Genomic DNA, 25,434 nt, shown 5'->3' on the forward strand with positions numbered 1-25,434 from the left:
TAAGATAAGTCTTCAGACAAGGAGAAAAATTCCAAGAAAATTCTAACAACTCTATGATTTGAGTTTCAGAAAATAGCAGTTAGGGTCCTACTTCACTGAACATTACCTTTGTTTTGTGGATTCAACCAGAATCAGATTCCCATGCTCACTCCCATCCCCAAAATATCAACTGCCTTGAAGTTTCTCCATTACCTGTACACAGCAGGAAGACCAGCTGCCTCTCATCAGCCAGTTACACCCAGAGTTATTCCACCCCAAGCTGCTACTTTTAGACTCATATTACTCACACAAGGCCCTTTATCCTCCTTAGCAAGGATCCTTTTACTGAAAACTAACCGGCTTTCTCTTTAACTAACTTCCAGCATCACCATCAGTGACTTCAATATCCAAATTTATTACTGATACATAAGCCTGACCTTATACTCCTGTGATTCCATCTCCTCTAACCTTCAGCTGTACTCCATTCAGTCACCTACTCACATGGTCAACCCTCTCGTTATATCCTTCTCCTTACCATATAGATTTGTGCCTCTATTAATTTGTGGTCACTGACCTCAACAAAGGAACACTTCCCAGCAACTCATTTACAACTTGGAATCTCTTTGAAGTTCCAATCCTCCTCACCTTTTCATCAGCCTCAAATTTTATCTGACTTATTTCGCTGCAAAATATGCAATATGTCAGAAAATAACCTCTATAGTTCTTGCAATAAACATGCAAACCCATCTGCATCTGCATTTATCCCCTCCTGCCTCTCTGCTTTTTAAGAGAAGAGCTTACCCTCTTCCCATCCAAAACCTTCATCTTGTGCTTATGATCCCATTTTCTCCAACTTCACATACACGTATTCAGCTCCTAGACTTCACTTTTCAACCAGGCATTCCCTCTTCTCTCTGTTGGCTTCTTTTCATCAGCATTTAAATCTACTCAGATCTTCCTCCAATCAAAGAACAAAACAAAATGTATCCTGCCCTCCCCATCTCTCTCTAAAGGATTTTTCTACATGCACTGATTGTTAATTCCTCACTGCTCATGCTTCCCTACTCTGCTTCTCCTTCTAGGTTTCTGCAGGATATAAAGAAACCAGCTTGCACCAATTCATGAGAGCCAATTGTGCGCACCTTTTCCCAGCTTCAAGGGGATGTTAACACTGGTAGCTCAAAAATAAGTAGCCGGAGGAATGCTTACCCATGGAAATTGGCAAATGCTACAAATCTGTGAATCAGCTTTGTTACTTTGTTTTTTTATTTATCTGCACACTGCTGTTTGTCTTCTACAATCCCCCAAATGCCATTTCTCAGCATTTCTCAGATGCTACTGCAAACACACTAACGTTTTATCCTTCTTTTCATTCTCAGAAATTCAAACATCACTAACGCATTGAGAATTCTCACATATGCCACCAGCCCAACACTCACTCCATAAATCTACCCAAATTCTCCTTGTTTCTCTCCATTGAAATTTTCTCACGTACACGTCAAAACTTAATATTTCCGAAATTGAGCTCACGTTGTTTCTTCCAAAAGATGGGTGCCTTCTGCCATTTTTCAGTAAGTGACTCAGTTGCTCAAACAAGAAAATTGGGTATTATCCTCGACTCTTCGACCTTCCTTCATTGCAAGTGTATTCTACCACCTAAGTATTTCTCAAATTCACAAACTTCTTTTCTTTTGTTGTTCTATAGCCATAAGCTATAATTTAAGTTACTTCAACAGCCTTCTAACTTGTCTCTTTGCATCCAGAAATGTTCCGGCTCAATCCATTATCTTCACTACAACAAGAATATTTTAAAAAAACAAATTTAAAAATCATGTTACTCTCCTACTTAAAACCCTAAGTGTTTCTGATAAAGTCCGAAACCTTTTCATAGTTCATTAAATATTTTCTAATCCGGCTCCTGATGACCTGCCCAGGTTCACCTCTCTCTTTTCTAGTTTATTGTATGCTACAACCATTTCAAATGCTTTCAGTTTCCCAATTTTATCATGCTTTTGCTTTTCCACCTCCCAAAATCCTCTTCTTCTTCCTGTGTCATTAGTTGTTGCCCCTAATTTTTAATTCAGTAACTGTTTTTCTTTCTACACCTTTAATTTTGCATCCTGTACAGGCATCCCTCGGTATCAGAGGATTGGTTCCAGGATCCCCCTCAGATACCAAAATCCCTGGACATTCAAGACCCTTATATAAAATGGCATAGTATTTGCATGTTTTATAACTTTACTTTCAAAGAATTACATTACCATACAGTATGCCTCCCTTATAAATGGAGAAACTGTGTATCAGCCTATCATCAAAGGTGTTTTTATTGTAACAATGTTTTTAATACTATATTATGAATATGGTTGTAATACTATGTGCCATAAAAATTGTATAAAGATTCATTACTTTATAGGTGGCTACCATGAAGCAATCTTATAGATTGCACTAGGCTACCACCATAAAGCAATCGTACTGCGGCTTCTTTAATTATCAATGTATAAATCATTATACCTGTAAATAAATACGAATTTCTCTTTCACATTATCTTTTCATTTTTGATGCCTAGTGTTAGTAATACGTATAACACCCACAGCGTTTTGTATCATATAAGACATGATGCAGGTACTGACACACAAAGGATTCATTTTGTAACCAGACGAAATAAACTTAGGTTATCGATAAATACAGTATAGTACTGTAAATGTATCTTCTCTTCCTTATGATTGTCTTAATAACATTCTCTTTTCTCTGGCTTACTTTATTGTAAAGATATGGTATGTAATACATATCACATACAAAACATGTGTTAATCAAATGTTTACGTTATCGGTAAGGCTTCCAGTCAACAGCAGGCTATCGATAGTTACTTTCTGGGCAGTCAAAAGCGATATATACAGATGTCCCACTGTGTGGGGGAGGGGGAGAAGTGTTGGTGCCACCAACCCCCCCACTGTTCAAGGGTCAACTGTAACGTAAAGACGTGAATATCACTATAAGGAAAAAGTTCTTTCTTTTGCACTGTACTATTATCTGAGCCAACAGTCACTAGTATATTATAAGGTAAAGATGTGACATGTATTTTCTTTATGCATAATATAAAAATAACAACGTGCCTAGCACAAAGCCAGGTACATCACAGACCTCTATCAAAGTCTGCTTAATGTGAATACATGCCAAATATATAAAGTTATAGATTTGTAGAAAAATCTGAGCATCCTCCTAAGGATAAGAAAATGATTCCCCTCTTCTCTGTTTATAACCTATACTCTTAAAAAAAAAAAAAAAAAAAAGGCTTTGCAAGTATTTGCATGTGTGAGACTTTGTGTATCCCACACTGACCTGAGCAGACGTGGTATAATGGGACAACTGCCAGAAAAAGTTCTTCTGTCCCCAAAATGTTGTGTCCTCTGGCTTGCTGACCAAGGTCAGTAATCTTCCACTTTAGTTAATTTAGAATTTGAATGCCACAATTAAAAATGCTTTTACTTTCAAAAGGGAAAGTCACAAGAAACCACTGATTAACCACTGCTGCCTTTATTGGTTTCTTGGTTAAATACTAAGCTACCTAGGAAGGCATTCAAGGATAAGGACAATGAGAAGTTTTAGAATGAAAAGTTTGGGAAAGAAATAGAGTGGAGAGAGAGCTGGGCAACTGGGCCGCCAAATGAGGCCACAGAGACTTCAAGGGCAGGAAGCATTTCAGAAAGGAAAGTAGAGGGGAGCTCCTCTATGTCACAGTTCTGCCCAGGGCTATCCCAGCCAGGGACCATTATATTTGCTTTATTTACTCTTTTAACAGAGTCTAAAAAGCATAAAGGACCTGGCCTGGTCAGGTCTCTTCTGGGCAGCTTTTTTTCTAATAGAACCCAGTAGCCACAGCCATAGAGAGCATGAACAATCTCTAAAGGGGACAGTCTACTCAGGGCTGCTCCATCTCTGCTTGTTCAGATTGGCCAGAGAAGTAATGAAATGTCCTCTGAAAATCTTTTCAAGTGGATAGTATTGTGGGATTTTTACCCAGCTTTACTGAACTATAATTGACAAATACATTCTGTGTTTACTTCCCATTTCAGACTTTTTTCTAAAGAGTAAAGACATAAACTGAAAGTTTAAACACCTCTTTCCTTTAAAAAGAAATTCACCAAATATATTCCCTTTTTTAAAAAATGGATGAATTTTAATCTGCTTACCATGGCTCAAAAAAGAAGCACTTCCCTATAATTCAAATATTTAAATGGTACTTTTTTTTTTTCTAACCAGACTCAAAACAACTTAATATGAGTGGATGCTAGTGAATTTCAAATATCAGAATCCAGAAGATCATCCACAGTCTTCTGGACCTTCCTTTGCAATGCTTTTTACATTTATTAGAAACTCCTAAATTTAGCAGTTATATAAAGCCATATTTTATGTAACTAGAAATTTGTATTCAAATGCTATAGTAACTTTAATGTGTATGAAGCTCTCAAGGGGCTTCTATTTTTTCTCCTAGAAGGGAGAATTTCCATAATTACCCTCAAATGTCATTAAAATATGTTTTTAAAATTTATTTCAACTTTTCTCAGTCCCCAGAAAAACTACTTTCAAAACGGTTACCTTGAAATATATATATATACACACGTATACACACACACACACTCACACATACTGTGGAAACAGCTGTTTGATACTGAAATGAAGGACTATCACTGAACTGTTTACACTCCTGATGCATGCGCCTTTTCAAATTACCTAAGGCAGACATGGTATTTCAAACACATAGAGTCTAAAGGTAATCTGAGTGAGGAGACTAAGTCATTGTACTTAAGAAAAGTGAATCGATGTACATCACTGCAAAATATTCAGCTTCATTCAGATGACTCTATATTTCACATTCTCTTATCAATGATAAACGTTGTCTCTAAAGGAATGTTGTCTATATATTTTTTCTAATGATAGAAATTGTCCAAATTAGAACAAAAGTCTGAATTTTTCTAGTTATGCTATGAGAGTCTATATCATTTTCAGACTGTGACTATGATTGGGAGACAGCACAGGAGTATTAGTGTTGATATCTATTGGGCAAGTGTTTATTTCTTGAGGAGATTTTTTTTGCTTTTTGTCTTGAATGGTACAAATTTTAGAATAAACCATCTAAATAACGGCATCACTTACACCCCACTGCCTAAGATTTGTTTAAATAGTCACAAGGCTGAAAATTCTGTAGAGTTATCAAAGCAATATGTTTCGAGATTCAAGAAATGATACAATAATAATGTAAATCAAAAGCTAGGAAGAAAACATAAATTATTTTTAGAAGTATTATGTTAACATTGTCAACTCATTAGACAACCTGTAAAATGGAAATACTAAATTTTGGTAAATTTATTATTTGCAGAATGTTTCTTATAGACATGAGATTTCTTCACAATCTTTAACCCCATGAAGTGAGAAGAGCTTGAGGTCTTTATTTTTTTACTTAATCTTGCCGTTTCTAGTTTGTGATTTCTCCTTCTCAAGTTATAAAACATTAATGATCATTACAAGCACTATTTCACAAACTACAAATTAAAGTTCTATAGCACTTAGAAAGCTTAAGAGGCTACATTTCTGATTACATAGCAGCTATCTCAAACAGTTATTACATGAGAGGTTTCTAAGTAAAATCACAATGAAAGCAAGGTAAAATTTAACTGCATGATTCTAGCGTGGCCTGATAACATTTGCTATCATGCACTGACAGCCGTGGAAAACAGTCTTTACGTCTCCAAGGAAAAGCAGACTTTAAGGTCTCCCAACATTGGATTAGATGCCCTTGTTTCTAAAATAATCTTTCAGAATCAATGAGTTATTAAAAGGGGGCACATACCACCCCCACCCAGAAATTAGTAACATTGTTTTTGGCAAAATTCTACCAAATAATAATAAAAAAAACTTTATTTTGCATTCTGCCTCCCTTCATGGAATTTGCAATCCAACTGGAAACATAGAAACAATATCTGGAATACCAAGCTATAGCAGGTTGCAATTTAGAGTTATGAAACTGGGTTCTTTTCTCCTCATATCTTCCCATTTTCTTTCTGACAATGCAAAAGGGAAATTGAGTCTTTATATTTTAAGGTGAGGTCTATGGCAGGATAGAAAAACAAAGATGGCTTCCAAATTTTTCCATTTCTAGCTATTTACTCCAAAATCCTAAGACTTTGGGGAACTCAAAGAATGTTGGTTTCCACTAAAGGGAGTAGATTCAAGGAAAAGATTTTTCCACAGTATAAAATAATTGTCCTGGCCTTCTTTTTTGTTTTGGTGGGGGAAGGGAAGATGAGGTAGAGATAAAAACAAAAGAAAAGAAGGAAAATTAGAATGATAGATCACAATCATAGAGAGCAAGAATGTCCAGAGGAAATGGTTAACAGGTACACACCAAGAAAGACAACCAAGAGAGACCGTTGCTCTTGTTCAAGGACCAAGTTGCCCCACAGGACTACAGAGAGTACAGTGCATAAACTAACTACCCAAACTTCACATGATCAAGTTTGGCTCATGGAATAACCATTACCATTTCTGATATGATCTACAGGAGATTTCAATTTATCATCAGCTAACACCTCGCCCAATAGCCACCCAGAAGGAGAGCTGCCCGTGTTGCAAAACTGCATATGCCCCACCTGAATTTCTTCCTGATAACATGTCTCCTCTCAAAGCTTAAGGGTTCTTCACCTGAAACTAATACAACATTGTAAATCAACTATACTCCAATAAAATTTTTTTAAAAAGCTTAAGGATTCTTTTAAGCCCAAGAAGAAACAGGTGGTAAGCTATCTAGTAGGCAGGTAAGGCTGGAAAAACTGAATTGAACCAGCTTGAAACTGTGTTTAGACTCTCTAAGGGTATAGTCATTACATATCATACGAGGGAATTTGCACTTCTGGGGGAACTTGGCCACCAACCAGGAGGTAGAAAGTCACAGTTAAAAATCACTGCTGAACATGTATATCTTCGTGGAACTTAAATATTGTGTTAGGAATTTTAAGGAAAATATTAAGAAATTTAATGGTAACTTGAAGCATAATTTTTACATATGAAAACAGAATAGACTCTTTTATGAAACAGAAAATAAAATAAACCAGAATACTAAATATTATGGCCATTAACTTCAAACTCAAACTCAAAAGATTCCCTCCAACTCTGCCCTAGGGCTTTAGCTCCCTCCGCTCTGAGAATAAGATACTTCAGTAGGAAATGTAATGAACACCACTACACAATAACATGTGCAATTCATTGTGAATCTTTCCGGTGCTCTAAATTTTCAGGAAAAAAAAAACTTTTTAAAAATGAGTTTGCATAGATAAACTATTATAAGCTAATTATTGAAAAAAACAAATATTACATAAACATAGGATATTTACATAAGTATGAAGAAGCACTGCGTACTTTGATGTGCAGAGTTACTTCCCTTACAGTCTTCATTTAGGTAAAAAGATTTTGGGGTTGTTTTTTTCCCAACTCACCAGCTCTACGCAGCAGCATCGCACACCACGTGTGGCCTCACATGGCTTCTCCGCCTCCTTCAAGGAAGAGGAGCTGGAGACAATTCCCGTCGCTTCCTCGTGGGCGCAAAGGGTGTGCCCACCACACGACGATGGTCGATGACGGTGTCCTTGCTGGGGTCAGGGTCGAGGCCAGGTTCGGCACCGCGGGCGGGAAGACGCTGGCATGGCGGCCTCCCAGCACCCAGCCCGGACCAGAGCCTCGTGCAGGCACCCGCAGCTCACCCTCGCAGTTGGCGCAGGCTTGCCTGGGCTCGTTCAGCCGCACCAGTTCGGTCCTTGGCTCGTACCAGCTCCTCTGCGGGTGTCAGGCTCAGCTCCACACCCAGCACCTGTTCCAGGGCCTTGATATTCTGGCCCGCACCCTGGCAGCTTCCTCTGCTGGCTCCACGGGGTGAGGCCTGCAGGCTCGAAGTCTGGAAACTTGATGCCTGCAGTCTCAGGAACAGTTGGCTTCTCGGCCTCCTTCTCCTGGGGCGGCTGCTTCTCGGGGTCCTCGCTCCGCAGCGGGGTCTGCGGCTGTGAGTAGCTTCAGCGAGTCCTGGCTAGGCTCTTTGCGCTCCTCTGCCGGGACTAGATCTGGCGCAGCTTACGTAGCGGGTACTTCTCCGCCGCCACCTGCTCTGAAGCTTGTTACCGGGCAACGCTTCAGCTGTTCCTTCCGCCGTTGCAGGTGCCCAGCATCAAACCCTGGTATCTTGAGGTCTGTGTTTGGCATGGCGTGCATGTTGGCCAGCTTAGCACAGATATGGTAATACCGCTCCTTCAAGTCCTCCACAGACCTCTTCTTAAACTGCTGGTGATCATCCCGATCGTGGCTAATGACAAAACTGCCTGTCGCCAGTGGAAGAACGTGGCTTCAGCCTTGCAGACTAGGTTGGTGAATGGCATCCACTTACAGGACCACGCCTTCTTGGGGCCCAACTTGGCCTTAACTGTGCGGTGGCCTTGACCAGGCTCACTGGGTAACAGTGGAGGTGCATCCTTCTCGTCAGAGTAGCACAGTGCTTAGAATTCCTGGTGCATGTCCGTGGGAAGGTCAGTGTCTCTGAGGACTTCCTGGACTTTTTCTTCCGCGGGTTGGTATTGTCCTTCTTGCTGATGGTCCCGGAAGCCGCATGACCCTCTTATCCCCGAGTTCTAGCATGTCCTACCCATCTGTGCCCACAGACATTGCGCCTGAGAGATAGGGGAGTGCCCCGAGGTCAAGGATCAGTGCCTGGACTTCCGCACTGCGGCCTGGTGGCTCCATTATCCCCGCAAAACCACAGACCTTTTTTCTTTGCCGGGGGTGGGAGAGGTGGCTGGTACGCAATAACTTTACTGAAAGAAAAGTGTAGTGAAATCTGTCGAAAGCTTAAGGAAGAGAACTTCGACACCTCCCCTCAAGCTCAGGACCAAGTGCAACGAGTGGATTCTTTCAGGATGTTGTCAGGCAGGGTGCGTCCATCTCCCTGCTGTTTCCCTGCAAAGATCTGCGTCTCTATCAGCCAGTGTCAGCTGGCGGGCAGCAACCAAACCAGTCGTTTGCACTGGGAAATATGAAGAACTATTAATTCATAAGAGGGAATTTACCAATAAGAATGGTAAAGAGAATCTAAAGAATACAGAAAAGACAGATGTAAGTGGCAGTCACTACCTCTAGGACTAAAAGAGAGTATTCAAGGAAGAGAAACTTGGAAGAAAGCTACGCAGACTGATGTTCAGAACCAGTTGCAGAAAGTGCGACTGTCTCCCACTGGAGGGCAGAGTATTTCACCGAGGTGTTGCACACCACGCCTGCCCGGCAGAAACTAACTGCACAAAGGGATTCGAGCAACACTACTAGGAAGCCACCAGCTGAAGAGGATGGGAGCAGGGCACTGAAACTTGCTGGGAGTGGCTACCTCTGAGGTGAGAACAAATCTCACGAGAAAGCTGCATCTGGAGTTCTGGCAAAACGTGCTAAGAATCCACTCCACAGGGGACACACTATTGAGTGACCCACATGAGAATGGCAGCTCAGCTGCATATCACTATAGCAAAAGGGGAAAACCACTGGTTTCTGGAAGAGGGGGTCTTCTCCCCTGTGGTATCCTTCCAGAGCCTTCTACTGTAATGTTTAACATTATGCCAAGTGTTAAAGGAGAACTGATTACGAGGTCCAGCTCCAATATTACAAAGCAGGACAAAGGAGGATGGTTTCGGGGCTGAGGTTATATGTTGAGAACAGACACCCTGTACTTCCAAATAACTTCAACTATAATCCTTCAGCCATAAAGGAAGACCAGCATTCGTTTCAAAATTCTGCATGTCCATGTATCATCTATACATAAATATTTTGAAGTCTGAGTCTGTGTCGTGGTGACGGGGGCGGATTAGTATCAAGGAACTCTTGCTTCTGGCCACCTCATTTCTTAGATGAAGCTGCATATCAATAAATAACAGTAGGTGATATTAAATGTTAAAAATCAAGGTAAAATAATGATCGCAGCAAACTCTTTTCACGTGATATTAGAACACTGTTTAACAAAGCCACTTGAGTCATCTGAATCTCTAATGGAAACATTCTATATCCTATTAATATTAGGCTAGATATTGAAAAAACAAACTGATGAGATGCAAATGATTACTGTCTCATGGAAATGAGTTCTGTATGGTAAAGAAGATAAGCCCAAATTTTATGGTTTTATTATCCTGTATAGGTCATTATACCAGTTCGATATCTAACTAAGCAAATTTATATATATATATATTTATACGATCCTATATATATATATATATATAGGATTGTTTCATTTATTCACATTTAAGTTTTTATTGATAGATTACATCTGCCACATACCTTCTGTTTTCTGTCTTCCTCCTTTACATTGAGTATTTTTGCACTAAGTGAATATTTTTAATGTAACATTCTAATTTCTTTAATGTTTTTTCACTTTTGAAAAAAGGACTTTCTTAGTTGTTGCTCTGGGGATTTTTATATATATCTTAATTTAGAATCTACTCTAGATTTATACGGGTTTAATTCCATTGAGATATAGAAGCATTAATTCTGAAGAGCTTGATTTTTTGTGGTATTATTGTTATTCAGTTGCATCTGTATATCATACAAATCCAACAATAAATTGTTATAATTATTACTTTATATAATTTCATTTATTTTAAAGGAGCTGAGGAAAGAAAGGAGAGCAGGTATATATTTATAACACTTATATATGTAGTTATATCTTCTTATGTACCATTTCTGGTTCTCTTCACTTGTGCCTGTGGATTTGAGTTACCATCTGGTATCATTTCCTTAGCCCAGTACAACTTTGCTCCCACTCACCTCCTTCGTGCTGGTGTTGGCAAATAACATTTCTATATGTTATGGGCCAAACAATACAATTATATACAATTATATTGTTTTATACAATTTATTTTGTAATCAGTTAAGAGAAGAGGAAATAAGGGCTTTATCAATTTCATAGTTCTCCAAACTTCAAGAATGAAATCATTTTTTGTGTAAGCCTTGAACTTTGAGTCAGGAGTTGGGACTTCATACCTAGATCTTAATTAAGCCGGACTAACTTGAGAGATGAGGATTCAAAAGAAAATGTGCAAGTGTCTCCTCCAATTGCCCTCAAAGCATGAAGGAAATTACAATTTGAATGTGTTACGGAGTCGTACTCAGTTAATATTTACCAGTCTTTTAAAAAAAGTCCTATATGCTGAAGGTCTGATGACTGAAATATACTTAAAAGCCTAAATTGATGACTTAACAATGTTGAAAAAGAAGCATTAGGCCTTGATGCCACATAGCAGCATAAAAAGATTTTAGACCCATTTCCCTGGCTGATTTAACAGCAAATGTATCTGACAGTGAAATAAATGACCTGTCAATGTATCATCCAGCCATGCATTTCTGTGATTTCAATAGTTACAAACATTATTACTCCAACTCCTCAGTTTTATTCTTTTTCTTTTTTTACTGACATGTAAAAATCAGATATTATGTGTGACAGAATAAAGCTTTTGTGGAAGGTAAAAAGAGGTTTTATCTGAAATAAGCACCACTTCTCATTTTACACCCATGATATCAAAAGAGACTTATACTCTGACCTTGCATTTGAAAGAATGTTGTATGTAGTGTGATAAAAAAATCATGTAAGGATTTAGCAGACTTGTAGGTTCAGGCACTAGAGTCCAAGGGTAAAGATGCAAAGAAATATTAAAAAAAAAAACAAAAAAAACCTGCTAAAGCAGAATGACTCCTTCCCTCTGGCAAAATCACTGCCTCCCAGAAATAAAATGTAACATCCCAATTCTTTCAAGTGAGACCCTCTGATTTTCTCTCACCATAGCCCTGGGGCCATACCAAAGCCATCCTACTCTTATTACGGTAGCAAGGTTACAATGAACCTACCCAAGGAGCTGAAATATAAATGGGAATGCCTCTAAATTAGAAAAGAGTGGTGAGGAAGACTACAAAAGAAAACCTAAAAAGCCAAAGAAGTAAATGTAGTATAATCTAGAAAGACAAAAAAGAGAAACATAAATTTAATATATCAGAAAAAACAAAATGAGTTTCCTTCATTTTTGACGCTTTCTAACCAAAAGCTGGAAGGAATCTGAGAGCTCATCTAATCCAGCTTCTTAGTCTTCCAGATAAAAAAATTGTAGCCTAGAAACGTACTTCCCCAGATACATTCTTTGAGATTCTTCTGAACTTAACAGTTTTAGGAAGAGTAATGACTTTAAAAAAAAATTAAAGGGTGAACACAAAAATTTTAAAGTATACTTAAAGTTAAATTTAAATACGTATTACTTTGTAGATATATCCCAAATACTAACAGAGAAAGTGAAGTGCCGTTCTTTAGATGTTTATGGTGACCATAAACACAGGTTTCTATAGAGTAGAAAAGACATTACTTTGGGAAATGAGTAATTGAGAAATGTAAAAATATTGCATTTTATCAATATTTTTGACATGGCATGCATTGGTAGTACAAGAAAATATCCACTAAAGAAGCTGGATTCGTTTTTAATAACTTTTTAAAAAATTGACAATGATAAATACAATATTTATATCTGACAGCTAAAATTGAAGAGGCCGATGAAGAATTTGAAAAGTTAACAAACACCATAAAATCATACCTACTAAGATGGATAAATCTATGGAGATTATTCAACTTAAATAAAGGAAAAGCAGTCTTCAATTTTATAAAGGGTTTGTAAAAAATTAACAAACAGAAACCTCAATTAAAGAGAGTTGGGAGACCAGAAGGGGGAGCTCTCAGACCCTGTGATGACAGCAGAGCCCAACAGGAAGGAGAAAGACTCCTCTTCTTTCCTGGCAAGGACTCCACCAGTGAAGAGCCATGCGCTCTGTTTATTGTAGCTCCCTCCCCGGCCCACCCACCTCCCAAGGCCAATTTCCTTTTCCTCTCTTGAAAAGCATTCTCCTCCCTATGCCTTGTGGCAATTTGCAGGGTTGCAGAACTCGAATTGTAATTCTCTGCTGATCCCAAATGAACCCATCTTTGCTGGAGAAATATCTAGCAGTCTATTTGTTTCGGGTTCACAGGTTTCTACACAGAGGATGAATTAGTATCTCTTTACTATCAAAGAAAACACAACAGAATAGTTATTCACAAGAGAATAGAAGATACAGAGAATCTATAAGAAGCATTTATTAAAGAGCTTACTTTTTCCACCTCTATCATCAGTGTATTATGGCAACAATTAAAATAGTTTTGCAAAACTATGTTTTAAGTATCATGTACGTTTTACGTTTTATGGAAAGAAAATAGTTTAAAAAGACAAAAACAAGAAACGCATGCAGGTACACATGTGTAGCCAGGAATATTACATTATTTTATGCCCTCAAAAAACCCTACAGTCTAAACTATTATTTCCCCCTAGATAATATACAAAAGTAACCTTAATAGTAGGAATCAGATTGTGGTTACTTTTCCCAGAACAGCTACTTACATGCAATAATTAAAATGAGGAATTCTTTAAGCACTGAAAGGCAGATGTCAAAAATGTCACTTAGGGCTTCCCTGGTGGCGCAGTGGTTGAGAGTCCGCCTGCCGATGCAGGGGACACAGGTTCGTGCCCTAGTCCGGGAGGATCCCACATGCCGCGGAGCGGCTGGGCCCGTGAGCCATGGCTGCTGAGCCTGCGCTCCGCAACGGGACAGGCCCGCGTACCGCAAAAAAAATAATAAAATAAAAAAATAAAAAAAAAAAAAGTCACTTACTACATACACCTCAGGATGAATTTTCCTGCCCACTCAGTTATCCCTTGAAGGTATAAAGTTTTCCTGAAAATCGACTGGAACCTATTTTCATTTTAAAAATTAAGCCTGGTACACCATACTCTACATAGATAATGACTAGGATGTATTAGAGGTCAATAAATATTAAATGAAGTCCAGGGCTAGGCAGAATTATTCTTTTTTCTGTTTTGAAGGGATAGAAGGCCCCAATTAGCTGCAAAGAAGGCTTGAAATGTGTTATAGTTGCAGATTAACTCCTGCTAAAAATGGAGTTCAGTTAGAAAATAAGGATGCAATGAACATTAGGCAGGCATCTAATATGCTCTGACACATCCTGTAATAACAATGGAATAATCCACCCACTTCCTCACCAGCATCACCATATAAATTGGATCACTTTCATATTATTATTACTATTCATACCAAAATAAGTCTAGTTCACTTTCTTCTTTTCTGAAATTCTATGATTTTTTTTTCAGTTGCTTCACCACAATCCACATCACTATGGCAAATAGTATTTGCATTTCATGCATCTTACCTGAGATCAAAAGCCAACATAAGGTCTTCAATTTGAACGATACTGGGTTCTGAGCAATTAAATTAAAATACTATGTAATTTCGGAAGTTGTCTCAAGTGGACCTGAGGAAAATAGACGAGGGCCATAAGAAATTAGAGCAAGTCCTGTGATTCATTTGTTTATAAATTCCTTTGGTTAATTTAATTCTGCTTTTGCAACCACAATAACAACAAAAAGTCCTCTGTTGCACATATGTACATGGTATCATATACAAATCTAAATTTTCATAGAAAGACAACAAAAGTGAAATCATATCAGCCTAGTTTCTAGTTTTAATAGTTATTTGGGTAATAGGCTAGACTCTGTGAGTCTTATTTTCAGAATCTCCAACAAGTATCATAATACCTGGGTGATCGTAGGCTGGTCCATGCTAGTATGCCCACACATGTTTTCAGCCAGCATCACTTCTAACTGGTCAGCGCTCATGTCATTTACATCATTAAATATTTTTAATAATCCTATGGTACCTATAATATAGGATATTTTTAAGAATTAAGCAGAGTGTCTGCAAAGTTTCAATAAGTAATTCCCTCCTTTGAGTCACTCTTGATAAATAACTCTATAAAATTTGTTTCTTAAACTTTTCTTCTCTTGTACAATATTCTGACATCCTACCAGTATTTGTTTACCGGGTTTTTGTTTTGTTTTCTGTTCCATATAATAGTAGCTAATGTTGGCAAAAATTGAATTTTTTGAAGTATATAGAATGTTATGGGTTTTGGAATTTGTGAACACAGATTCAGAAGACCAACATTTACAAATAAAATATTTTACATCTGAAAATATGTATTATATAACACATATCAAGTTATTAATGCACTTTCAAATGCAAATTGTATATTCTTTTTCTTTAAGATATGAATATTAGAAGGAGTCATATTCCTGAGTGTGTGAAATCAAGAATTATCCTCTCACAGACATGTTAGAAATTAAGTCAATGCCTCATTAAAGCAACATTCTAAGTGGTAACTTATACTTACCACTCTGAAAAGAAATTGCATTTAATATATTCTTTACTTGATGAATATTAAGTAAAATAGATTATTTTTCTACTGCACTTATTACATTAAGTACTTATAACTCATAGATTAGAATTGTAACAAACATTTCTAATCCAATTGATTTAGATGTACTATCTTATCACACTTCATAATTCTCTTATTTTTAGTGTTTGAAAGGGTTTATACAGTGCATCTTAAATGACGGTACCAAAGATTTAATTCAGACATATTGCAAAACAGTGGTAAAGAGAATATTATAAAGTATGTTGGCTTTTTAAAAAGTGCTTTCCAAGGATGGCGATCAACTGTAACAAGCAGAAAATTTAAATTCATATTTAGAGTTTGGCTGCCACCTACAGGGCTATTTTTAGTCTTGTTGTCTTCCATTCCCAAATGACCAATATGACTAAAGCTCTAAAAATTTGATAAAATTTGGTGGAAAAAAAGAGACTTGTAAATAAAGTTGTTTCTTCCACTGACAGACTGTTCCAAAGAAAGTTTAAATGATCACTCTTGAAGCTCTATACGTACATTGATTTAGTTGAGATTTGGACTAATCTTTGGACCAATCTGTGGATTTGTACATTGATTTAGTTGAGATTTGGACTAATCTCAACTCTTGTTGAGATTTGGACTAATCATTCTCTTTTTCATGATAAAATGCTTAAAAGCTCATTTTAGGACCACAATATAACACCACATATAAAGTGATCCTAATTTAATGCAATGTATTCTTGTGAACAGTGAAAATCTTAATTTTAATAACATTGCTCAATGTTTTAACCAAGGAGATTGAGAGGCAGTGGATGAAACAAATACAGCTATACAAGATAAATAGCAAATAATTTGAAGGGGGATGATAAGAAAATATTTCCTTGGGAATGTAAAAATGTTATCATGACCTGGAGCCTAATATAAAATTATAATAAATCGAGTCTATTATGCATACTACATGTGTCTAGGTACAAACTGAGGTTCTGTGCAAACCACCAAAACATCAAACATCCTCCCAATCCTGGCTAACGTGAGTGACTTCCATTTATCAACTACAGCTCTACGCTCTGGCTTACATTAGTTGTTCCTTCTTCTAGATAAGGTTTATTAAGACACCCTGTTCCCTGACAGCATCCAACCCAGAGCTAAGCTTTCCTTCTTTAAACTGTCCCCCAAATCACCTAACACAAACCCAAATTCTATTATACATTTTTCTAACATCCTCTGATTGAGACACACACACGGTTCCCCATGGTGTGTGTTTCCCTTGCTGCCACTGAGTCATAAAGCCCAAAGCTGATTCCCGACCATAGAGGGGTTTTTTTTCAGTAAATCACACAATCTGGTTTTTAAAAGTTAAATTGATTTTTTCTTTATTCAGTAATCCCCTTCTATCTTTTTTTTTCAGTGTTTTTATTCATGCCCATTTCTAATGATTACACTATAATTGTTCATTGGATTCATTTTTCACTATAGTAGATTTTTTGCAGAAATAATAGAAATGATTCATCTGCCTGAATACAAACTCCTGTGCAATGTGATTTTTCAGGTCCTCACACCAAGAGTTAGGGTTTATTAAATGTCCACTGGCCTTGTGACTTGCTTTGACCAGTAGAATGTTTCAGACGTGCTGGTGCCAGTCGTGAGGTTAGCCCTCAAGAGACATGCACTTTTGTGTTCTCTCTCATGAGCCCTCCACTGCCATGTGATCAGCTCTGGCTCAGTGATGAATCAAAACCAGAAGAAGCAGAAACAAGCTCGCCAGCCAGCACCCAGCCAAACTGGCAGCTTTCTGCAGACAAGTGAACGAGCTCAACAGAGGCCAGAAGTACCCTGACCCGATGACCTCAACCTCAAATTCCAACCCCAGACCTGTGAAATAAAGGGTGGTTTTTAACCCAGTAAACTTTTTGGTGATATATATATATCACCAAATATGTGTGTGTGTGTGTGTATATATATGAAGTGATATATATATATATCACATATGCATAAGAAGTGATTTTATATAGTCTCCAGCAATCAGTTTCTATTGGCCAAATTTATCATTTTACTTTTATCAAATTCACAATTTTTATATCTGCTTACTTAGTAGTGTATTGCTCATTAGTTCAAACAGAGGCAACAACAAATAGTGAAGAAATAGTACAATGCATGTTCCTTGTTCATTAGATTGTCTTGTATTAAATAGTCAAAAAGAAAAGTTAAAATTAACATACTTCTAGAGAAAAGGATTAACTATTTGGCAATTATCTGAGTAGCGCCGGAAAGAGACATTTCATGTATGTAGCCACTTGCAGTAGTTTATTCATTTGACTGCTTAGAATAACCTATTACTGATGTTTCCTTTAGATAAACTATTGTGGTTTTCTTCACTATCTTTTTCTTTGTTATTTGATTTTGACTTGCAAATGGGAATGGATGGGTTATAAATAGTAATAAACAAAATGGTGCATTAGTAACATGGTGGCACTACTTTTAACCTCAAAGTCTTAGTTAACCTGGAATTATCAACTTTCATTTCAAAAAATTTCTATACCTATGAACCATAACATTATGATGCTGAGAACAACTCCTACTGGCTTTTACAACCCACTGTGAAACCCAGACAGTGCAAAGTGTGATGCAGAAAGAGTAATTATTCCCTGCTCTAATGCTAAGCAGGTGTAGATAATGCAAGATGGGAAATTATAAAGCCTAGTGAATCTAAATGCTTAAATTTACCTGAAAAAATAAAAAATTAGTGAGTTAAAAGCCAATGATTCACTGAAATCTGTTCCTTCAGTATCAAATGAACAAAAATGATGTAGTTGTTTTAGGAACACAGGCTTGTCTATTTGAGGGAATCAATCAAATATTCCACTCTACTTAGACTTCCTCTCTCTCTTCAAATATCCAACGCCTTGTCTGCTATCCTCACTCTCAAATGATGGCCTTACTTCCTACTGAAACCAGAAGAGAACTTCCATTTCCATGAGGTCTCACTATGGCATCTTATCTCCCTCTGAATCTGTGCCCAGTACTTTGCCTTCTCTTCTATTGCTGTGGATGAACTCCTATCCAAAGTCATGTCCTCCAATTTCCCCTACATTTCTATATTCCTTCTGCAAATTTCCTCTATATCTTCCTTGTTATCAAGAGCTCATTCTTCTAATATTCTTCTAATATTCTTATATAATTGGCTCCCACCTCTTCTGAAACAACAATTATCCTCTCTCTGCTAGATCGTACTTATAATCCTGTTTTATTCTCTCCCATCTTCATCTTAAATAGTATCTCCTTTGAACCCATGGACTGCTCCTGCTATACCCCTGTCATTTTTTTTCTTCTTTTATAGAAAAATCTCTTCAAAATTATTGCCTAGAACCAATTTTTCTCCTTTCATATTTATAGAATTCACTCCAATAAAACTTCTGTTGATCCCACCCCACCGAAACATTTAACAAGTGACCGTTATGTAATCAAATCTCGTGTATTAATATCAGTCCTCATTTCATGTGACTATAGCAAGATCTGACCCAGTTGAATAAACCAGTTGAAAAAACAACAACACTTTTTTTCCCCTCTTGGTTTATGGGGCATTGCTCCTGGTTCTTTCCATATCTCAGTCGTCACTTTCTCTGTCTCCTTTGCTGTTTCCACATCAACTCATCAACCACTAAACATTTAAATGTCCCAGGTCTTAGTTCTAGGATAATTTTTTAATGTAAATCACTTCCTATGTGGTCCTATTTAGTTTCATGGCCTTAAATGCTAGCAGTATACTAACATCTCCCATATTGTTTTTTCTTTAATATTTATTTATTTGGCTGCACCAGGCCTTAGTTGAGGTGTTATATAATCATCTCCTCAGGGATCTTTAGTTGCAGCAGGCAGGGTCTTTAGTTGTGGCATGCAAACTCTTAGTTGCAGCATGTGGGATCTAGTTTCCTGACCAGGGATCAAACCTGGGCCCCCTGTATTGGGAGCACACAGTCTTAGCCACTGGACCACCAGGGAAGTCCCTCCCATATTGTTTTTTACAATGAGGAACTCTCACCTTTGAATGATGGTAGAATATTTGATTAATATATTGTACAACATACACACACATTCTAATTAGACAATTTTCTTAAAGCATGATGTTTTGTGACTTAAAATATCATTATGAACTCTGACTTCTCACATGATGGAGTAAGCAGTCGACAAATCCTTTCCCCAAGAAAGCAACTATGAAGTTAAATGAAAGTGTCCAAAACAGACATTTCAGCATTCAAGAAACAAACTTTCCCAAATAGAATCATCTATTCTTAAAAAATATTGAGCTTCACATAAGAATTCTGTCAGGGCAGCGGTTTTAATCAGAACAGGGCAGGTTATGGAAACCATAACCTGCTACCTTTGCTTTACCTCTGCTACCTTTGCAGAGAGACCTAACTTAATTTAGAATGTTACCTGTTAAAATAGCAATCTCAGAAACAAGTGAACAAGAAGACCCAATGGCTCTGCCAGCCTAAGGTAGCAACTAGTTTGGGACAAGCAACTAACCAATGGACGAGCATGTTAACAGAGAAACTTCGTTGAGGTGAGACAGCCATGTAGGGTTTTCTCTGAAAACATCTGGTGGAGCAGAGAGAATTTTAGCTATTCCTCAGTCCTTTTTTCATCGCCATCTCCTCTATAAAGCAAAAGTTTTAAAGTCTGACCAATTAAATCATAAATGGGTACTAAATGCTAACTCATAAAATACAAGTGCTGTATTTTAATGCAGGGGAGATAATATAAAGATGGATGTGTAGTGTCAATGTCTGAGAACGTTGAGAGGAAACCCTGGGACTTCTGTAATCAGTATATCCATATGCAAGGAGATAAAACTTACACATCCAATCATGCAAAAAGTAATTCCAGATGAACTGTAGCTCTCAGTAAGAAAAGCAAAACAATAAAACTTCCAGAAGGTAATATAGGAACATATCTTTATCACCTTGCTATAGGGAGAGATTTTTTAAAACCATATATAAAAAGCATTAAGCTTAAAGGAAGAGATCAATAATACAAATCACTTTAGAATTTAGAATGTCTGTTCATCAGAATATATCATACAGAGTACAATATGTAATACATCTAGCCAAGAAAATCCTCATATCCAGAATGTTTAAAAAAAAAACAAACCTCATGCATGAATCAATAAGAAAATGTACAGCCAACACAGTGGAAAAATGGGCAAGAATTACAAAGAAGAGACTAACAATTGAAAATATGCTCAAACTCCATTAGTCATCAGTAAAAGTCCAATTAAAACTTCAGTGAGGCATTACTACTTATGCAGCAGAGTGGCTAAAACTGGAGAGAACGGCACCACCAATCACTACTAACATTGGCAAGAGGAACTCAGTACTATTCATTAGGAGAGTACATGGTATGACTATCTGGAAACAGCATTTTATTCACTATTGACATGAACAGACATGTAACACAAAGATCCCACAACCTACTCCTCAGTATACTGCCAACAGAAGTATACACATCTAGGAATTCCCTGGTGGCACAGTTGTTAAGAATCCTCCTGCCAATGCAGGGGTCACGGGTTTGATCTCTGGTCCAGGAAGATCCCACATGCTGCGGAGCAATTAAACCTGTGTGCCACAACTACTGAGCCTGCGCTCTAGGGCCCGCAAGCCACAACTACTGAGCCTGTGTGCCACAACTACTGAAGCCCCTACGCCTAGAGCCTGAGCTCCACAACAAAAGAAGCAACTGCAATGAGAAGTCCGTGCACCACAACGAAGAGTAGCTCCCACTTGCCGCAACTAGAGAAAGCCCGCGCACAGCAACGAAGACTCAATGCAGCCAAAAATAAATAAACTAAAACATAAAATAAATTTTTAAAAAAGTATACACATCTACATTTTTATCTCTATATCTAGCTATCCATCTAGTGATCATCTATTATAGATAGATATTATATAGATTAATGTATATAAATAATGATTCTAATTAAATATATTTCCAAGGTAGGGAAAACTAAACTATTATATTAGAAGTTAAGCTAGTGGCCACATTCGGGTTTAATATTTGGGAGGGGACATAGAGGTGCTTCTGAACTGCTGCCAACATTTTATTTTGACTCGGGCATTGGTCAAACGCGTGCTCACTTTGCAAGAACTTACTGAGCTGTACATTTCTATTTCATGTATGCATTGATATTCTTCACAATTTGTCTAAAATGTAATAACTATGTTTTTAAAATAAATATGGATCCTCCTATTTCCAAATGAAGTGGAACTTCTGTGACCTGAACAGGCAGAGATTTCAGGCTTACAAAATATAGATGCTCCTTCAGTGCCTGATGTGGAATATAGAATCCCACGCCAACTCACAAAACAGAGTTCTATCAACTGAATTTCATTGGTTAAAAACTAAGGATAAGTGTGTCTTATCAACGAAACAGAGAAAAATAATTCCATGCTAATTGGAGGTTGTCTAAGCCTTACCCTTCTTTCTTCTTCATAGAAATTTGTTTAATTCTGTGAAGCCTGTTAATTTCAAAAACAAAAACAAAAAATGAAGGACCTTGAAAGAGTTCAAAGTCAAAGTGGCATTGTTTTGGGAAATTTTTATTTGGAAAATTATTTTTCCCTTGCATTGTTTGATGGAAATCCTGCTCTGCAAAAAAAAAAAAAAAAAAAATTAGGTCTTAGGCAAAGTCAAATTTCCTTGAGAAATACAAATTAATATTTTTAGGGGCTAAATTATTTTCATATCAGTGCATGATACTGATAAGCAGCATATAGTCAGCCTGAAAAGTTTTATTTAGCAGATGAATCCAAGTTCTCCAAAGTACCATGCCTCTGAAGCTACTTGTAAGGTGAATTGAGAGCTGTTAGACTTCCAGAAGAGCAACTGGATGCTCTGGGACCTATACTCATCTCTGAAGGAAAACCAGAGACAGAATTCTGTTCTGAGCAAAGAAAATCAATCTCTTTACCTTTTATAACCCATGAGTAATGGTAAAATGTAGAGTGAAAGAAATTATGAAAATCTTTCTAGGTTATTAAACTGCTTATATTGCCCTTGAAACATGGTGCCCAAAGTCAGGTACTGCTGTTGGACAGAAAGTAAAAGTCTGCACTTTGAATTCAGGGCTTAATAGAACATTAACAAATAGCTTGGTAAGTGAAGAGCCTGCCTTTCCGTGAGTGTGTGCCAAGGTGGTTATTAGAAGAAATCAGATCCTGTCTGAAGGAAGCATTCAAACCAAAATGAAACCAAATTGACTACCTGGACTGGCCCAGCATTGCAAAGAAGGAGAATTCATTGTACTTTCTAGTGCAGACCCCAACTAAAGCAGTAAATCAAAGAAGAGATTCCATGACCTATTTATTTTTTGCCCATAAAATGTAGTTTGCTCTGGTACAGAACTGCATAAAACATGAAGAGAAATCTATTTCAGTTAAAGAAAACCCTGGGGCAGAGGAAGGAAATCCTTGTTCTGGCCGGTAGCCGCCATTCTGAGTTATTATCATGCCAGCCATTCAGCATGTGAACCCCGTCTCTAATTTAGACGTGGCCTCTCCTACCAGCTGCCTCTCTGGAATGAAAGGGTGGGTAATTGGGAATAGAAACCCCTCTTGAGACCCCTCCCAAATAATCAGGAAAAGGAATCTCCTCAGTATCTCAGCCCATCACCATCTTGCATCTTCCTGTCTGAAGGCAAAATAGTTTCACTTTGCTTTGGAAATGCTGGGAAGAGGAAACCCTGCAAAATGTCAAGCACTTCTCTGGATACAGCAAATTGCATTAGAGTTTTCCCCCTGAATTACTCCCAGATAATTGCCTTAAATCTCTTCTACGGAAATACAAGCCTGGCCTCTGTGTACAACCCCCTAAACATTGATTGTCATTCTTACAATAGGGGAGCTTTATTTAATACACTGCAGTATGTACCTCTCAAATTATACGACAATGCTGTTCAAGATTTTAAATCTATCTTTTTTTTTTAACCTCAGAAATTACATGTATCATTACCAAATTATATAGTTGATATTTCTTTAGACTTACCCACAGGTCTTCCATTTGCAGAGCTGACTCAGTTCTTGCTTCTCAGATTTTCCTCAGGGATCATTTTTGTTCTTCCTAAATCACATTCATTAAAAATTCCTTTAGTATAGTCTGCTGGAAATAAACTCTCTCAGCTTTTATTTGTCTGAAGCTACCTTTATTTCACCCTCATCCTTGAAACATTTTTCCCAAGTCTACAATTTTAGGTTGATAGCTATTTTCTCTCACTCTTTTAAATCTATTATTCCACGGTCGTCTGGCTTCCTTTGTTGCAACTAAGAAAGGCATCAGTTTAACTACCATTCATTTATGTGTAACCCATTTTTCATTCTGACAGTCTTTTATTTTTCTTTCTTTTTCTGCAGTATCTGTTATACATAAATTTAATGTATCTTAATTTATATTATTTGGTAAATATTTTGCTTCCCCTGTATCAAGACTATTATCTTTAATCCATGCTGGATATTTATTAATTTTCATTGATTTGTATTTTTATATTTTACTTTCTATATTTATATATTATATATATTTTTCATTGTGTTTATCCTCTCATTTACTCATAGAATTCAGATTATAGCCATATTAGACTGTCCCACTCTGTCTTCCAGTTCTCTTTACACCAATAGACAGCAAGAAATAGCAACACACTCATATTAGAAAAATTCAAAGAGAAAGAGGTTGTATATAAACTGTCTATTTAAAAGCTGAGGAATCTAAAGTACAACACAAATGAACATATCTATGAAACAGAAACAGACTCAGACATAGAGAACAGACTTGTGGTTGCCAAGAGGGAGGTGGGGGAGGGATGGACTGGGAGTTTGGGATCAGCAGATGCAAACTAGTATATACAGGATGGATAAACAACAAGGTCCTACTGTATGGCACAGGCAACTATATCCAATATCCTGTGATAAACCAGAATGGAAAAGAATATGAAAAAGAATATATATATGTATAACTGAGTCACTTTTCTGTACAGCAGAAATTAACACAACCTCGTAAATCAACTATACTTCAATAAAATTAAAAGTGAATAAATAAATAAAAGCTGAAGAGATGAAGGGGAACCATGACACCCGCAGTGACCAAATCCAGCAGCCGTGACTCTGTGAACATCCCAGATCCTAAGGAACAAGAGGTGGCGTGGTTACCAGAACTCAGAGAGACAGACCTGTGAGTGGCAGGCCACCTTGTGATAAGCAATGACATTCTGTGCAAGGATAAAACTAGACTAAGGCAACTTGCAAGGAGACAGAAGATTGACTATCCTTACACCATTCATCTTCAGCCCTCTAACCCTCTGCCAGGGCTCCAACCAAAAGCAGAGGGCATGGCATGTTGTCCATACAAGTCAGCCTGTTGGAGAGTCCCAGTGTTAGACCATCCTGACAAAGACTCACAGACTATCAGTCACGTCATGGCTCATGAACCCCAGCAACAGGAACACTGCAGCTCTCTCGATTTCGCTTGGTGTCTGTGGCGTAGCTTGTTTAATGGCTCCACCTTCTCTGCGGAGGTGACTTTCCAAATGTGATCAGGAGATCACCTCATTCGAAATCACCTGAAACCTTTATAAAAATGCAGATTTAGGACCCTAAAAGCTCATAAGGATCATTATGCTTAGGAATAGGTCCAGAAATCTTCATATTAATTTAGTCTCTCTATGATCAAGAAAAGTCACTGAGTTATAAGATAAGAATTTTGTGCAAGCACCTTCATTCTCTTTCCTACTAGGTCCCTTGGAAAGGAGTTGAAACATTGTTAGGTGGAAATAATCATGAGTTTCTATAGAAAGTAGGAAGTTCTCAGAGTCCTGTGACTTCTTTGTTTAAAATGATTAAACATCTCGCTAAGAGAGGTCCCCAATGCATTCTTTTATTTTCTTCTATAAAGCATATGGATATTATTCACACCCTACAATTTAAAAGCTACAAATATATCACTTATTTTAAATGGTACCTACCAGTACATTTTAAAAATGTGAAAATCAATGTAATGTACATCTGTGGAGAAGATTTCATAAAGCAAGTAGGACTTAAAGAAAGAATATGAAGGAGAGGGATCAG

At 37.4% G+C, this 25,434-nt stretch overlaps 1 long non-coding RNA gene and 1 pseudogene across 1 annotated transcript in view; both read right to left on the bottom strand.

Moving 5' to 3' along the window:
• Positions 1-23,461, bottom strand: part of LOC141277492 (uncharacterized) — a 46,510-nt gene extending 23,049 nt beyond the window's left edge. Inside the window, exons 1-4 of the long non-coding RNA XR_012328966.1 lie at positions 23,366-23,461; positions 21,799-21,970; positions 14,676-14,797; positions 14,291-14,392 (exon numbers count right to left, since the gene is read on the bottom strand). This is a non-coding gene — a long non-coding RNA (uncharacterized lncRNA). The remainder of the gene's footprint in view (positions 1-14,290; positions 14,393-14,675; positions 14,798-21,798; positions 21,971-23,365) is intronic.
• LOC101322997 (DNA methyltransferase 1-associated protein 1 pseudogene) lies at positions 7,425-8,682 on the bottom strand (annotated as a pseudogene).
• Positions 23,462-25,434: the final 1,973 nt, after the last annotated feature.

This window comes from Tursiops truncatus, chromosome 21 (genome assembly GCF_011762595.2).
Source record: "Tursiops truncatus isolate mTurTru1 chromosome 21, mTurTru1.mat.Y, whole genome shotgun sequence".
Taxonomy (NCBI): domain Eukaryota; kingdom Metazoa; phylum Chordata; class Mammalia; order Artiodactyla; family Delphinidae; genus Tursiops; species Tursiops truncatus.